The sequence below is a fragment of the Hemicordylus capensis genome, chromosome 4 (genome assembly GCF_027244095.1).
Source record: "Hemicordylus capensis ecotype Gifberg chromosome 4, rHemCap1.1.pri, whole genome shotgun sequence".
Lineage (NCBI taxonomy): Eukaryota > Metazoa > Chordata > Lepidosauria > Squamata > Cordylidae > Hemicordylus > Hemicordylus capensis.
In genome coordinates, this window is record NC_069660.1 from 13,655,171 (window position 1) to 13,671,729 (window position 16,559).

Below are 16,559 nucleotides of genomic sequence, written 5' to 3' on the forward strand. Positions count from 1 at the left end.
TATCACTAAAATAAAATCACACATTCCCTCTCTGTTTATTTCTAACTCCACTTCCCTTCCTCTGTTGTCTCCCCTGAAGCATATTTTACTGATGCATATTTTAGACTGTAAGCTCTTTGGGGCAGAGGCCTATTCTCTTATGCTCTGTATAGTGCCTTGCACATTAATGTTGCTATATGAATAAAACATAGTAACAAAAAATGTTTTCATCTGACATCTCTAGAAAATGTGGTCAAGAAGTTGGGTGAAAGAAACTCTAACTCTCTCTCTCTCTCTCTATATATATATATATCTTGAGTCTTGCATAAAATCTTTGATGTGAAGGCAGTTTATATAGTGATGAGAGGGCTGGATCCCGTTTACATCTAAAAACAGAAGGCATGTCTTCAGCAGCAACACAAAGCTCTTCTTACCTCTTACACCAGGTACACTTGTGGGCTATCCTTTGTGCCATCTTGTGTGTCAAAGGAGGAAAATAAGGATGGGAGGAAAAGGGGGCATGTCTGAGTGTGCTCCCTGATAGGGAATGCAATGCATGCTAGGCATTTAGCATTATTTCTGCCTGCAGACCTGTTTCACCCAGTCAACAGAACCTATCAGTGTGATACAGAAGACAGAGCAACCAAGTCTTCAGCTGAAGCCAGAACCGGCCATTCCGCTGGATGAGTGGGATATCTTTCCAAAGCATATAGACTGCATTGCTTATGACAGGGCTGCACAACATCAACCCTCCAACTATTGTTGGAGGACAACTCCCATAATTCTCAGCCACACTGGCCAATAATTAGGCATGATGGGAGTTGTAGTCCAAGATTTGCAGGAGGGCCAAAGTTGTGCAGTTCTGACATAGGAGATGGCCCAGTATAACAAGCACAGGTGTTTCACCTCCTATAGCTGGGGTAGGTGGAAAACAAAGATGATCATGCCTTGAGGATCCTTACGCAGCCACTGTCTCCTTAGGGAGGAGAGGCATAAGGAAGGCTGCTGGCGGCGGCTGCTAGCTGCGAAGTACATACATACATTTCTATACCGCTTTTCGACTAAAGTTCCCAAAGCGGTTTACACAGAGAAAACAATAATAAAGTAATAAGATGGATCCCTGTCCTCAAAGGGCTCACAGTCTAAAACGAAACAAAGTAGACACCAGCAGCAGCCACTGGTGGGATGCTGTGTTGGGGCTAGATAGGGCCAGTTGCTCTCCCCCTGCTAAATATAAGAGAATAACCATTCTGAAAGGTGCCTCTTTGCTCAGTTAGCAGGGACAAGTACTTCCTGTCTTCATAACAGAATAGGCCAAAGTATGGGAGATGGCGGGGGTATGGGAGATACCCAAAGTATGGGAGATACCCACTTTCCCCTCACCCCCAGATTCATAAAATAATATGGAGTAGTTTACATCTTTTACGTACTAATTTGTATGTAGAGGTGCCCCTTGATATCCACGGAATCTGCATCCATGATTTCACGCATCCACAATTAGGTCTTAGAGACCCAGTTTCATTATCCATGGGTAGAAAAATTTGCCCCTCCACAGTTCTGAGTGGCCGGAAATGACCCAGAAATCACTTTCGATGTCATTTCCAGCTGCCATTTTCCAGTAGAGAGCCATTTTGTGGCTCTTTTAAAATGATTTTGGCCAATATTTGACCGTTTGGGGTTTTAGGGGGACATTGTTGGAGACCTGGAGAATAAGGTACTGTCCTTTTCTCTGCTTATTTCTGCCCCCCATGCTTTTTTGGCCCCTTTTATGTTGTTGTTAGGATCCTAACCCCCCAATTCCCATAGGCTCAAGGTTGTGTTATTCGCAGTTTCCGTATTCGTGATGACAAGCAAGAATGGAACTCCCACAAATGACAAGGGCCACCTGTAGATATTCTGTTGCCCCCACCTGGGAAAATGTACTGCAGATGACCATGGACCAAAGTTTCATAGTAGGGCAGCAAAAAGGGAGAAGAATAGGGTGTGTTTTTTGGGGGGGTATGCTCACTAGCAATTTTGCCTGTAGTTGCCCCCACACACACTGCATTTGATCACTGTTGTAGTGAATCGTGGTTTGCAGTGTGTCTGGATGGGAGCAGAGATTTCTAAACATATGGAATATTGAGGTAAGAGGGAGGGAGAGGATGCTTGGAGGGAAGAATGTTGGAAAACAAAGTTAGAATTTGACATTGGGGCAGCCACTTGAGCTAGGGGTGAGAGTGGATGTTAGAAAAGACTCTTGGAGGTGTTTCACATGAGCAGTGTGAAGCACTGAAAGGAGGTCTGCGGGGAGAGCGGATTTGCCTGACCCTCCCCGCAGACGAGCACTCACCATTCCCTGGGAGGGTGGATCGCCCACCCAGACGAGCAGCGGCTTGGCTCCGGTTCTCATGTGGTTCACCCAGCAGCTCTGGGAATCGGGCACAGGGAAGCACCAGCATGTGGTGCCCCGCTCCCAGGAGCCCCAATAACACACTGCGCGAGTATGCAGTGCATTACTGCGACTCCCCTCCCTGCTGAGTGTGCCCGCTGCGGCTTCAAGCAACTGCGGTAGACACATGATCACTTAGCCTAGTTTTTGGGCACGCTCGCACCCCAAGCCCTGGCTAAGCGGTAGGCTACTTTAGAGGGCTCACTGCCCCTCTAACACATGGCTCCTGGCGGTTCTCATGTGCAACAAAAACTGAGCTGGGCCTCCCTAGCCCAGCTTTTGCTGCCCGTGAGAATAGCTTCTTAGATTATCAATAGGTTAAATTGGTTGACTCATTTGAAACTGTGTCTGTGAGGAGAATCAAAGGCAAAGAAAGATACAAAACTAGTAACACAATGGTAACAAAACTTGTAACACAAAGAAAGATATAAAACTAGTAACACAATGGAAAGACAAAGAAAGATACAAAACTAGTAACACAATGGTCATAAAAAACCCCGAGTGATATACTAACTGTTCAGATGATACTTTAAAACTCACAGTTAGTACAGGGAAACCTTGTTATCCGTGGATTCATTATCTGCAGATTCACGTATCCGCGGTCGGGAAAAAGACACCCAACCTTGGCATACATGGGGGAAGGGGAGAAAATAAAACACATCGACCTCATGTATCCGCAGGTTGGGGTTGGCTGGAAATGACTGCAGAGGTCATTTCCACTCCAGCTGCCATTTTTGTTTCTTGGAGCCTCAAAATGGCTCTGTAAGAACAGGGGGGGACGACGGTGATTTGGGCCAATTTTCTGTCAATTGGGGGGCATTCCGGGGCACAGCACAGCTCAGGGGGAGCAGCAAAGCATGGTAACGAGCTCCCCTCCCATGTTTCCCCCTGAAATTTGGTTGATTTTCGGCATTTTTTAAGCCATTTTTGAGCCAAACGGGAATCTAACCACCACAATCCCATAGCCCCCAAGCCTCAATATTCATGGTTTCTGTATCCATGGCTGCCACTTTGAATGGAACCGAGGTCTGCCTGTATATCAGTTGGGTTTTTTATTACCATAGTTCAGATTAAACTTTTAAACATGTGATTAGCATATCTATGGTTTTTTTTATACCCCTTGGAAAACAAATTCAGATGAACAGACCAATATGGGTAGAGTGAATAACCCTATCCTGGGCTCTGTTGTGTTTACGAATCAAACTCAATGGTTGCAGCAGGGGGGTGACACCAGTTAGCAATATGGATGAGCATCTAATCACATGATTGTGACTACTCCACATTTTAAATCCTACATTAAATAGTGCATTATGTCTAGTATATATATCCTGTGTTAAATGTGTTTTTCCATTCAGATCGTCATTTTTACATATGTAGAGGAATCTAATCACACATTAAGCTGGATCTCACAATTACTGAGACCCAGTTTGTGCAGCTAAGCGAGGAGAGCATGCTAAGCCTGCTTTCCCCGCAGATGATCAGGGCGGGAGCCCTGGGTGGCCGGATTGGCCGCCCACACGATTGCCGGCTCTGTGATGGAGCTGGGGGGAGTGGGGGCCAATTGGCCCCCGGAAGCTCCAGCGTGCCCTGCGCAAGCACGCAGGGCATGCTGGCAAGAACCCCGGAGCCGGGAGGCAGCTTTTCACCTCCTCTCAGGGGGGTCTCCTCATGAGTAGAGAGGCTCACCCCACGCCGCAGCTACATAAGTCACCCAGGGAGTTATTGGATAGTGCCTGTGACATCACCAGTTGCACAGTTCCCCAACCCTGCCCACACCATGTAATGAGCCTATCTCCTGCATTCAACCTTCAAACAGAGGACTGACAAAGCAAAACTGACTTGCTGTAGCAGGGGCGGGGAATATGAAGAAGCCATTGTCATTTTCAGTCCTGGTAGAGAGGAAGTCCTCAAGCTCTGTCCTAAGACTTTAGCAAGATCTGTTGCCCATGGGAAACCAACAAGAGACTACTCCAGACTTTGGCCACCTTTGGACATACTGTAATGCCAAAATGGAGGCAAACATTCAAGATTGTGTTTGGCTGAGGTTTGAGTTTGTGGTTCGAGATTGTGTTTGTTTGAGATTGTGTGTATGAATGCATGAAACCATGGTTTCACACCCAACTGCAAGTTGGTTTTTGATGCCAAACCGGAATTTGAACCTTTGATTTGTAGTGAGTTTCGCTGCTGAAATCTCAGGTTAAAAGGCAGCATTGTGTTGTCGGAATTCTGCCCCCACCGCCTTAATCTGGGTTCTGTTCAGTGGCAGCTCCCACAACCACAGAGAGGGAGGCTCAGACCCGACCAGAAATGGGTCCACTCTACGCCAGCCACGCTTCTCACCAGCCGCCTCTCTGGGCAGTTGCTGCACCCTCCACAGTCTCCATATTCCTCCTGCCATTGCCTGGCAACAAGGATGCAGTGTACCAATCTTTAAGGCATGTAAAGGGAGAGAACCACATTGGAAGACACCTGCTTTCCAATTCGTGTTATGCCCCCCACTTGTCAATCTACATGAAAAGGATGGGATGACAAGATGGGCACAGCAGGAGAGGTTAGGGATGTGCGAGCTGGCTTGATTCGAGCTAGGCTCGACATCTAACTAGCCTGGTTGGGCAGTACAAGCTCGAACCAGACTGGCCCTGTTTCTAGGAACCAGTTCACAGGCCAGTTTGGTCATACTTGTAAGGGGGAATCCTTGAGGATTCCCCTTTACAAGTAATGGGGACATCCCTAATCCTTATGCTAAATGTATGGGGTTAGGGATGGAGAGAGAAAGGGGCCGCTTTCTCTCTCCACCCCAGCCCCGCTCCTTTATCATAACGTTTAGGGATGCCCCCTTTACAAATATACCCAATCCGGCCTGCAAAGTTCAATGGCCAAAGTGGACCAGACCCGGTTCAGCCGAGCCCAAAGCCTGACCTGTTCAGGTTGGTTCGAAACATTTCTGTGCACATCCCTAGGAGAGGTTTCCAGCTACTAAAGACTGCAGAAATTTGTGCACAAATACATGGAGCCTGATGACACCAGAAACTGTACCGCTCTGTTGTTTCTCAACAAAGGGCACACCTGCCAGAGTAGTGATATCACGTTGCTGTGCAAAACTGCCAGTATGCTGACCCTCTGAACAAACTGGCACCTGAACAAACCCGCAGAAAACCCTCACACAGAAACCTCCTGTTGCCCCACAATTTAAAAACTGAAAACACATACCCCCACATACCTGCTGTCTTTATCTTTCCAGTGGCTCTTGGACTCCCTGAGCAAACCACAACACACACCTTGGCAGGCAGGCATCAGGCATGCAGGACCTGTCATGATAATCTGCATGCAAGACCTTCTGACATTCTCCATCCTGGGAAGGGGAGGGGGCACATGTACAAGGAACCCTGTCATACCAAAGCAACACATCTGATGCAGTGATGTCTCCAAGCAAAGCATCCTTTTAGAGGTTTCCTGTGTCATGTGCTGTCTGGCTGGTCAGCAAAGCATGTATTTCTCCAGGTGACGGGACAGTGTCTTTATTCATAAGGTTCCCATGCACAGTTATTCCCCTCCAACTGCATAGAGTGGTGCCCTCCACCTTGCACATAGATATATGTGTATTAAAATGTTTAGCATTGAAGGTACCCGAATCTTACATGAGTCTTAGCCAGCTTGCAGGAATTCGAGTCTGGTGCAGCACCACATGCACCAGCAAGGGGCAGTCTAGCATAACTGGCATAAACCCAGTTCTGGACTAAAAGACAGCTCCCAGAATTCTAAAGCAGTTCTGTTCTATTCTCTGTACCAGTTTGCAGGGGAAGCGGGGTCCAGCCCCTTCCCCTTGGGTGCAAGCATGCAGTCTCTGGCATAACTCATCAGAAGAACCGTCCATATGGAGCATTATTCAATCCAATCACAGGAGATATTCTTCCTGTGCGATGATGACAGATATTACTCTGGAGTGGACCACTTTCTCATGAGAACGAAAGGCCATGGAGACACACAGGCTGGTGGAGGACTGTTGCATGCAAGCCCCAGGGAAGGATTCCCAAGCCACATCCTTCCATGTCCCAGCCACTGCCACAAAGAAGCAGTCTAGTCTCCACGCAACACATATCAATGTTTTCCTTTTCACCTGGGATCACCTGCTTTGGCAGGGATCGCTGAAAGCAGAAGGTGCCCTGACCCAGGATGTCCTATGGTAGCTGATCTACAGACACCGCAACACTGGTCCCAGTCCAGGAAGTTTGAAAGTGGACTAAGAGTCATCCCCATTGTTACCCAACAATGCCCACCCGAACCTGGACGCTTGGAGTGGGCTGTACTCCTTCTGAGTCTGGAAGGGTTGAATGGAGAGAGGAAGCACAGAGTATGAGTTGTATTATTAACCAGAGATACCAGGAGCCCCACATCAGTGGGGGCTCCTAGAGTTGGATGGGCTATCTCATGAGAGTACAGCCTGATGAAGACCCAAAGTTCAGGGAACCTCTGTTCCTCCCTAGTGGACTGGCCCTCTCATGAGAAGGCTAATCCCTGGCTGGCAAGCTGACACAGGGGCAGCCATATGTCAGGGCTTCCTGGACTGCTTGGCCCAGGTCTACCAATCCAAGAGTATTCTTTGTCACAGTGGATCAAACCTCAGGATCCTTTCCCAGCCCTCATATACATAGTCCCTCCTAGGAAGTCATCATGAGCCCTTCCTGGAGTAACATAAAACTAATGCCCTTCTCCATCCCCTGGTACTTGTGCTTGTGTGATACTGTGTGGCCACAGTGCTCTTGCAAAGGCAATGGTGCTGTGAGGAAAAGATTTTATATGACCTTTCCCTGCAGAGGGTGGGTGGTCAATGCTGAAAAGGTACGGTCACTCTGGAAAGCCCCCCCTCAAAGATCATAGCCCATGGCTGCCACTCTACTGACATCCTAATGCCTTGCCCACAGTCTGGCAATGAGAGTGGCAAGGAGCTTGCTGGGAAATAGCCTCAGCGGACCAGGAAGAGGGAGGGCTCCCTCTGTCCAGAAGCCGGGGGCTATGAAACCACCGTTGGATGATCGTCTGCGGGATGATTCTCATCTCCAAAGATTAACCACAGGTTCATCTTCATGAGGTTTCACGCTATGTCCAAAGGCGGCCTCTGTCTCTAGGGACTAGTCAGTTGCTCTTACTTTGTTGCTCTATTTGCAGGTGACAAAATTGGAGATGGCATTTTGGTGATGCAGGGGCATATGAAAGAAGGCAAGAAAAAGTCAAAGAGGCTGGGCAACAACGGCTTGTTCACACATGCATGTTAATCTCTTGTCACAAGTGTAAATGAGTCAATTCACATATTAAACTACCATTCATCAACTACTGAGTAATCACATGATGAGAATGTTTTAAATGAATATGTAAACTGGCCCCAGTACAATTGCCAACATCCCCATTAATGGTGTGGAGGCACTGCATGCATAGTGTCTCCAGCATTCAGTAACTGAGAGTCACATGTGGGGGTGATTTTTTGCTGATTTTTCTTCTCCCAGAAGTACTATTTAGCACATGAAAATATGCCCCTGAGGGCTATATGGCCCTCAGGGACATATTTTCACATGTTAAATGGTGCTTCCAACGGGAGGAGAGATCATCACTTTATCTCATGCACACAGCACAATTATGGATTACTAAAACACTACAGAGGCACTTTGTGCGCATTGCCTCCGCACCATTAGCAGGGATGTTGGCCATTATTATTTTTCCTGCATTTTTCATTCATTGGGGTGATTGCCATGCAAAGCATAAGTCTGATTTCTGTCTTATCTGATGCAAGTGAACTTTGAAACTGATCATAATGGCTCAAGTTGAGATCTGTGGATTTCCAATTTCCACGTTATATTACAAAAGTGAAGAGGCCACTCAAGTGACTCAGCTCTGCTGCTAAGTCCTTCCACTTTAAGGCTAATCTCCTTCCCTCCTGCTTTGAAAACTGATTGTCCTGACTTTGCCTGGTCAATTTTGCTTTTACCATCGCTTTTTAAGCAATTGTATTTTATTTCAATTAAGGTGAATTGCTCAAGGGCTGAGCTATGGTAGCTCTATGAAAGCAAGAACACACCTCGGCTCTCATAGAGGCAATTCAAAATTTGCGGCTTGTTTGCATGTGAATGCAAATCAGCACCTTGTGTTTGAACCACTAGAGAGCTCAGATCTAAGGTCTTGTGGACAGAACTTGTAGGACTTCAGCTGTGAGATGTCTAGCTGCCTAGGCTAAATAAGGTTGTTGTTAAACAGCAGGCTAACTGGGAGGCACAAGGACTGAGATTGATGAACAGAGCAGAATAATGCTTCAGTCTATGCTCAGCCTTGAAGCCTGGCTCTGAGAAAATTCTTAAATGGACATAGGAAGCTGCCTCATATTGAGTCAGACCCTTGGCCTATCTAGCTCAGTACTGTCTTCACTGACTGGCAGTGGCTTCTCCATGGTTAAAGGCAGGAGTCTTTCCCAGCCCTAGCTGGAGATGTCTCCGGTTGAAACTGGGACATTCTGCATGCAAAACAGATGCTCTACTATTGAGCTATTTATTATTTATTATTATTTGTTTAAAATATTTATACCCCGCCCCTCCAGTGCACTACTGCTCGTGGTGGCTCACAACAATAAGAAAGACACAGATACAATAAAAGTAATTAACTAATTTTTCCCCAAAGTCAGATTAAAAACCACATTCATTCATTCATTCATTCATTCATTCAGTTTCTATACCGCCCTTCCAAAAATGGCTCAGGGTGGTTTACACAGAGAAATAATAAATAAATAAGATGGCTCAAATTAAAACTGAAAATTATAAAAAGCTAAAGAACCTAAAGAACCTACCAGATATAACAAAACAATAATGGAACATTGGAAAGCCTCCCTAAAAAGGTGTGTTTTGAGATGTTGTTTTAAAAAAAAAACACTGAGGGAGGGAGCATGGCGAAGCATGGCTACCGCTCCATCTCCTATGGAGAATATCTTGCAGCTGACAGTGCTCACATGAAGCCACCCATCCAAATGCAAACCAGAGCAGATCCTGATTAGCAAAGGGAACAATTCATGCTCGCTGCTGTTAAGACCAGCAACCCCTCTTTTTGGTTTAGGCACACATTTAGGCATACTCTGAGGCTCTGCACACAATCTGTGTGTAGAGGCTTGCTCGGATCTGCAGAGAGAGCGGGCTTAGCCCACTCTCCCCACAGACGAGCAGGGAGCCTGCCCTAGGCAGCCAGACCGACTGCCCACATGACTACCGGCTCCGTCACGGAGCCGGTAGGGGTGGCGGGGATCGGGGGCCGCCCTACCCCCAGAAGTCCCAGGAAGCCCCGTGCGAGTGTAGCCTCCCGGTCAAGGGTCAACTCGTGTGCCACCACAGTGCAGAGCTGTGGCGCGGAGGCACACAATTAACTAAACGGAGTTAGTGGAGCACTCACTCCGCTAACCTCATTTAAGGGGAGGGGCATTTTGTGAGGTTTTGCTCCCATGGCAGCACATGACCAGGAGGAACCAGGTTAGACTCCCTTAGCCCAGTTCTTCCTGGTCTTGAGAATAGCCTCTCCAAGTGGCTTCACATGAAATGGCGGCATGTAAGTAATGAAGAGTTGCTGGCTCCCGTCAAGTGGGAGACCCTGCTACTGCCGCCATTCCCAGGACATCTGAACCCACCAGTGTTGGGTGGAGAGTTCAGTAACCCACCTCCATCGGACTATGTCAAGCCAACTGCACATATCTGGTTCTGAATGTTTAGCGGAAGTGAGTTGCTGGCATTCTCCACCCAACCCTGGTGGGTTCAGGCATCACAGAAGTGTCTGCAGTTGCGGGATCGCCCACTTGGTGGAGATCAGTGGATCTTCTGACTGAAGCATTATTCTGCTCTGTTCATAAATCTCAGTCCTTGTACTTATTAGCCACCATTATGTATGAAGCTGCCCTCTCTGAATGAATCCAAGTATGGGATTTTATTTTATTTTTACTATTACTATTTAATATAGACACTTATATACTGCTTTTCAACAAAAAATGTCCTCATAGCAGTTTGCATAGAACAACAAATAATAAATAAATAAGATGGTCCCCTGTCCCAAAAGGACTCACAGTCTAAAAATAAGCACAAGCTAGACACTAGCAACAGCCACTGGAGGGATGCTGTGCTAGGGCTGGATAGGGTCATTTGCTCTCCCCCTGCTAAATATAAGAGAATCACTACTCTTTGTTCGGTTAGTTGGGAAAATGGAAACAAGGCCATAAAAAAGGATTGAAGCTAAATGGGTGGGCAACTACAAGACCCAAATGCCCTTCTCTGGTCCCCAATGATTTTACCCCACTGCCTTTTGGGCTCAACTTCATTAAGCCATCCTCTCTTAGGCCCCCTGCTGCTTTGATCCCTGCTATTTCCCAGGGTCCTCTGCCCTCTGCCCTCTTCTCATAGGCCTCTGGTGCCTCCATCCTCCTACTCTTGCCTCCCTCTTCCAAATGATCCTGCCCCAGTTTCCCTTTCTCTGCATCCTGCCTTCTCAGCACCTCCTATCTTAGGCCACCTGCTTTGCCTAATAAATCCCTTGTTTGCTTTCTAGGCATATTAGGTTTCTATTCGATGGTGCATTTAATGATGTTTTTAAATACCCCTCCCAATGTCACTCTTCTAGGGTAAGAGGCTCCCTGACAACTGCACTGCTAACCTTAGATTATGTCGCAGCCTATGCATTGCTGGGTAACCTTTGGAGCGAGTAACACAGCCCAGCTTCCTCTTGCCCGTAAGAACTCAGAATCTTCATCATGCAAATAGGGAAGATGGCAGAGGGAGGGGATCAGGTTCGGTCTGCCTGCTTCTCATGTCACAAAGGCATTCTGTTTCACACACTGAGCTAGCATTGCTACTATTGAAGTCCCTACTAGGGGGAAGTGAGCTTACGGGACTTCTCCCTAAGGAGAAGAGCCACAGAGGGAAAGCCTTTTCCCTCCATCTTCCCACCCACCCACCCCTCAGATTTCCAGTGATACTTCTCTTGCTTGGCTCAGCAAAGCAGTTCTTGAGGAGAACGTAGCTGGACACTCTTGCAGCTATGGCTATAGTAGACTTGCTGAAGGTCCATCAGAAATGATAGTCGGCATGACAGGCTGCACATTTTTGCTTCATGGGTCACCTTTCCCACCTCTCTGCTTATGTTAGACTTCATTCCTTCCCTCCGTCCTTCCTCCCCTCTCATTCTTTCTTTATCCCCAGAGAAGTCATCTCCTCTTCCTCCTTGCCCTCCTCCTCCCCTCATTCATCTCCGCCTTTACCCCCCCCCACTCCCTGTTGCCTCCTTTTTCTTCCAGAGTTTCCTGACCTCTCCTTTGTCCATTCTTCTCTTCCCTTCCATCCCCTCTCTTTCCCAGCCCTTCTTTCTGACCTGCATTCCCTTTGCTTAGCCCTCCATCCCAGTAAGGGTCGCCAACTGTCCCTCATTACGCAGGGCAGCCCTTATTTCAGGGATGAAATGTTGGCCCCTATAGGGACAGCATTTGTCCCTCATTTTGGTGGCGGGGTGAGCAGCTTCAAATTTTGAGAAGTTTGAGGTTGAAAAGTGGTATAACTTGACTCTGTTCAAAATAATAACAATGCTGGTACTAGTCAAAAGCATATAATTCAATTGCATATATGTAGGGATGTGCAAAAAATTTCGGGCACAGAACGATCTGTGCCCGAAACGAACAATTTTGGGTGATTCGGGGCTGAACTGAATCACCCCCGATGTCCCGCGATATTTTTCGGGCACGAGCCGAATCACCCGAATTTCGGGCATGAAAAATTCGGGTGATTCGGTTCACGGTTGATTTTTGGTGAATTTTTAAAGTTTTAGTGACTTTGGGGCAGTTCGGGGGCATAGCATGGGATCTGGGCAAAAGGAGTGGGGTGGGGTGGTATTGCCTAATGGGTGCAGGCTACCACCCCTATTTCAGGGGGATTGGGCCAAGGGCTGATTTTTGGTAAATTTCTGAAAATTTCATGTCTTTGGGGCAGATTGGGGCATATTGGGGCAGAAAGTGGGGCCTGGGGCAGAATAGTGGGGTGGGGTGGTAGTGCCTCATGGGTTCAGGCTACCACCCCAATTTCAGGGGGTTTGGACAAAGGGCTGATTTTTTGAGAATTTTTGAAGTTTTAGTGACTTTGGGGCAGTTTGGGGGCAGAAAGTGGATCTGCCCCAAAATAGTGGGGTGGGGTGGTAGTGCCTCATGGGTGGAGGCTACCACCCCCATTTCAGGGGGATTGGGCAGAGGGCTGAGTTTTTGAGAATTTTTGAAGTTTGGGTGTCTTTGGGGCAGATTGGGGGCAGAAAGTGGATCTGCCCCAAAGGAGTGGGGTGGGCTGGTAGATAGTGCCTAATGGGTGGAGGCTACCACCCATCCCCAATTTAAGAGTGATTGGGCAGAGGGGGGAATTCTGGTGAATTTATTTTTATGAGGTTTGTCTTCATAAGGTGAAGTGTGCTAAATTGATTACTTCCTCATATTCATAGTAAGTGTGAAAAAGTGAAAGTGGGGTCATGAGAGTTGTTTAATTGAAAAATATCTCATTTGCTATGATAGAATGAGAATTCACACCTCAGAATTGAAAAATATCTCATTTGCTATGATAGAATGAGAATTCACACCTCAGAAGTTTTTTCTGAGGTGTGAATTCTCATTCTATCATAGCAAATGAGATTTTTTTCCATTAAACAACTCTCATGACCCCACTTTCACTTTTTCACACTTTCCTTTACTATGAATAATATGAGGAAGTAATCAATTTAAAAGTTGCACTGTGCTGGAGTGTTGAAAATGGTTGTGTGGTATACTCCAGCATTTTTGAGGAAACGTGTGGAGAGACAATGTGAATAAAGCAGATAAACTATCTATCTATTTATTTATGTCTATGTAAACCACTTTGGGAACTTTTGTTGAAAAGTGGTATATAAATATTCATCATATTCATATTTGTCTTTGTGTTAGTTCTGCCTGCCTCAGGTCCTAACTGGGCAAACTTGTTTCCTGCACCCTGCAGTCAACTTGCAGTCTACAGTGCAATATAATGTTTTGTTGCTGTTTATTTTTCGACGGTGCTTTCACGCACTGCCAGAGGTGCACTAGAACAATGGACAGGCACACTGCGCAGGCAAATCCAAAATCCATAGCTTCATGTACTCTAGGCCTGTGCAGTCAGATATATTAAATAGCAATGTTCCAGATATATTAGGAATAATTCCAACCTATTATAGGAAAGCCTATATCCAATTGCCCTTGTACATCCACACAGATGCAAATGAAAAAAACAAGAGATAAATTCTTTTTAACCAGTGTGGGTGTGCAAGGACACCTTTCTAAGCCAAAATGTCCATGGGGAAAAGAGAAAAAAAATTCAGAGCACAGTAATAGCTGGGCAGAGTGCTCTGAAATTTGGCACACAGGTAGTGGAAGATAGCAGGACTCTGTGTATTTAATTGTAAGTACATTGGTCCAGCCAGTGATTTGAATTTTTTTAAAAAAAATTAAGATGAAATCACACTATCATACTAGAATTGTGGCCAAAAAAAAATCACCTCTGAGAATCATTACATTTTAAAAATAAATCATTAAAAATCAATTGCAGGACTGATTTACTTGAAATTAAATTCACAGAATCCTGCCATTTTGCCAAATTTCAGAGCTCCTGCCTAGCCATTTCTGCATTCTGAATTTTGTCTCTTTTCCCCATAGAGCTGGAATGATTGGGATGTAGTACTCCATGACAGTACCTGGGGCATCAAGTTGATCTTGCATTCTGATACCCTTGAGCAAGAGACACCAGAATCATTGTTTAAAATAAAAATATATGCATGTCTTCCTTTCTTCAGTATCTGAGCCAGAGGTAAGTGCAGCAATGGAAAGTAGGCGGGTTTGTGAGGCTGTGCGCTGTGCTATAGCCCTCTGTAGCCCTCCCTTGGTGAACAGATAGAAATGCAACTAAGTCATGTGGTTTGCTTGGGCATCTGAATAAGTCTGCATGTGGGTGGTCTTGCGCAGGACCAGTGAAATTAACGACAAAAAATCTTTTGCAGAAACCCTGAGAATGTAGCATGAAAACTAGCCTGAGAACTACCCTCCCTTCCTCAGTAAGAGTATGGAGGTTGTTTGGGATTAATCACTTCTTCGTTCATGAACAGTAAATGAGTTTGTTGGATCTCCCATGAAGATGAGGTATCCTTGTGCAAGTACACCAAAATATAGAAAAAAAACATGGTGTGTGTGTGTGTGTGTGTGTTTAATTGAGCACCATGCAAGTGCACACAGGTACTCCTTACCTACCTGGGCGCAAGATGAATGCACCAATAGGAAGCAGAGCACCCCCACCTCCTCTTGAATGCATTTGGCCAGAAATGGGCAGGATGGATCAGGAAAGCCTGCCATGTGAACAAACCAATATTTGAAAAAAAATCAGGAACCATAATCAACCATAATAAAAAGCAGCAATACCAACAGTCCCAATTTACTCCAATGTATGCATATTAACACTTATTGACGCTTATATGCATTTTATATATTTTTGTCCTAACTTACACCATTTTACACGGTAGTAAAAACCCCAGTCTCTGGGAAACCTCTAGGTGCAAACTTTTTAATTTGCCTTTTATATCTTGGCTTTAATGCTGTTAAACTGTTGTGATTGATGCTCTGTTTTTATTGGGTTTTTTGATTATTATTTTGTTCATTGATTTTATTGGCTTTATATATGCTGTGCTGGGAGCCTTGGTGTCTGAAGAATGGAGAAAACATTTCTTAAATGAACAAATTAATTAATTAATAAGAGGGGCTTACAGGGGAAAACATTGCTCTGTTTTTCTGGTTTGTGCTCCGTTTCTGTTCAGCAGCTCTACATTCCTTCTTTTTCATTGTTGTTGTTGTTTTGGTGGTGTGTGGTTTTTTGTTTTTTTTTTAAGTTTAAGTTAACACATTAAAGTATTGATTTTTTTTTTAAAGCACATTAAAAAGCCTGGTACAGTGAAGCCCTCCAACTCAGCCCACGTAGATGTGGGTAGTCCAATTCTTTACCTAGATTTTTACTGAGATGGGATGAAAACAACAGTTCCCCTATCTTGGAGTTTGATTGTCTGTTGAATTTTATGGTTAAAGCTGTGAATGGCAGCCAGAGACCATGCTTGTCATGGAGTTCTGAAGCTAGAGGGACCAGGCAGAGGCCAGTGGCGGCAATAAGGGAGGCCAGCAGGTGAGGGGAAATCTCCACGGACTCCTCATACCGCCTCCAACAACTCCCCTGAAGTGGGTAAGTTAAATTTTAAAAAAATAAACACGAACCCCCCAAACAGTCAGTGGGTGTGTGTGTGTGGTCCAAGGTTGGACCGAACAGGGGATGGTTCGATTTGACCCTGAATGGTCAAACCGAACACGTTCAATGTCAAACACATTCAACATTAAACCTGTTTGCACATCCCTAGCAGCCACCGGCAACTGTGCGGGTGGGCAATTTGCCCACCCAGAAATTGACGAGGGATCATCTGTGGGGAGTTAAGTGCTGGCAGCCTTTCTCCCCGCTTTCCTTCGAGCCCTTTCTCACCAATTGTGAGAAAGTGCTCTTAGACAGATGCTTAAGTCTCTCCAATTTATATCAGTGAGATTTAGAACTAGAAGTACTTCATTTTGGCTGGATCTTGCCTAATGTTTCTTTCAGGTTCTTTTAACAGAGTTATCTCTGGATAAACACAAATCAGCCGATAATCAAGCTGTTTGGATGTTATACCTTTTGTTTCTCCTGTGTAGTTCACAATGATGGAGGGCATTTATTGCCTTGGCATGAGATGCTCCAAAAACTTCCAAAAAAAATTGAGCCTCATTTAAGTCTCTCCATTGACTTTAACTATGTTTAATGAAGACAGAGATCTTTGCCTTTTTCAACTGGAGCCTCAGTTTTATGCAACCCTTTCTTTTCCATGTGTGCCTATCACCAAAAGCTTAGTTCTCAGTGAGGTGGTAAGAATGTAAGAACTTAAGAAAAGCCCTGCTGAATCAGGCCAAGGGCATCCTGCTTCACACAGTGGTCAACCAGCTACATCAAGGAAGCCCACAAGTGGGGGAAAGTCCTCTCCTGTTGGTATTCCCTAGCATCTGATATTCAGGGACATACCCCCTCAGATCTTGATGGAA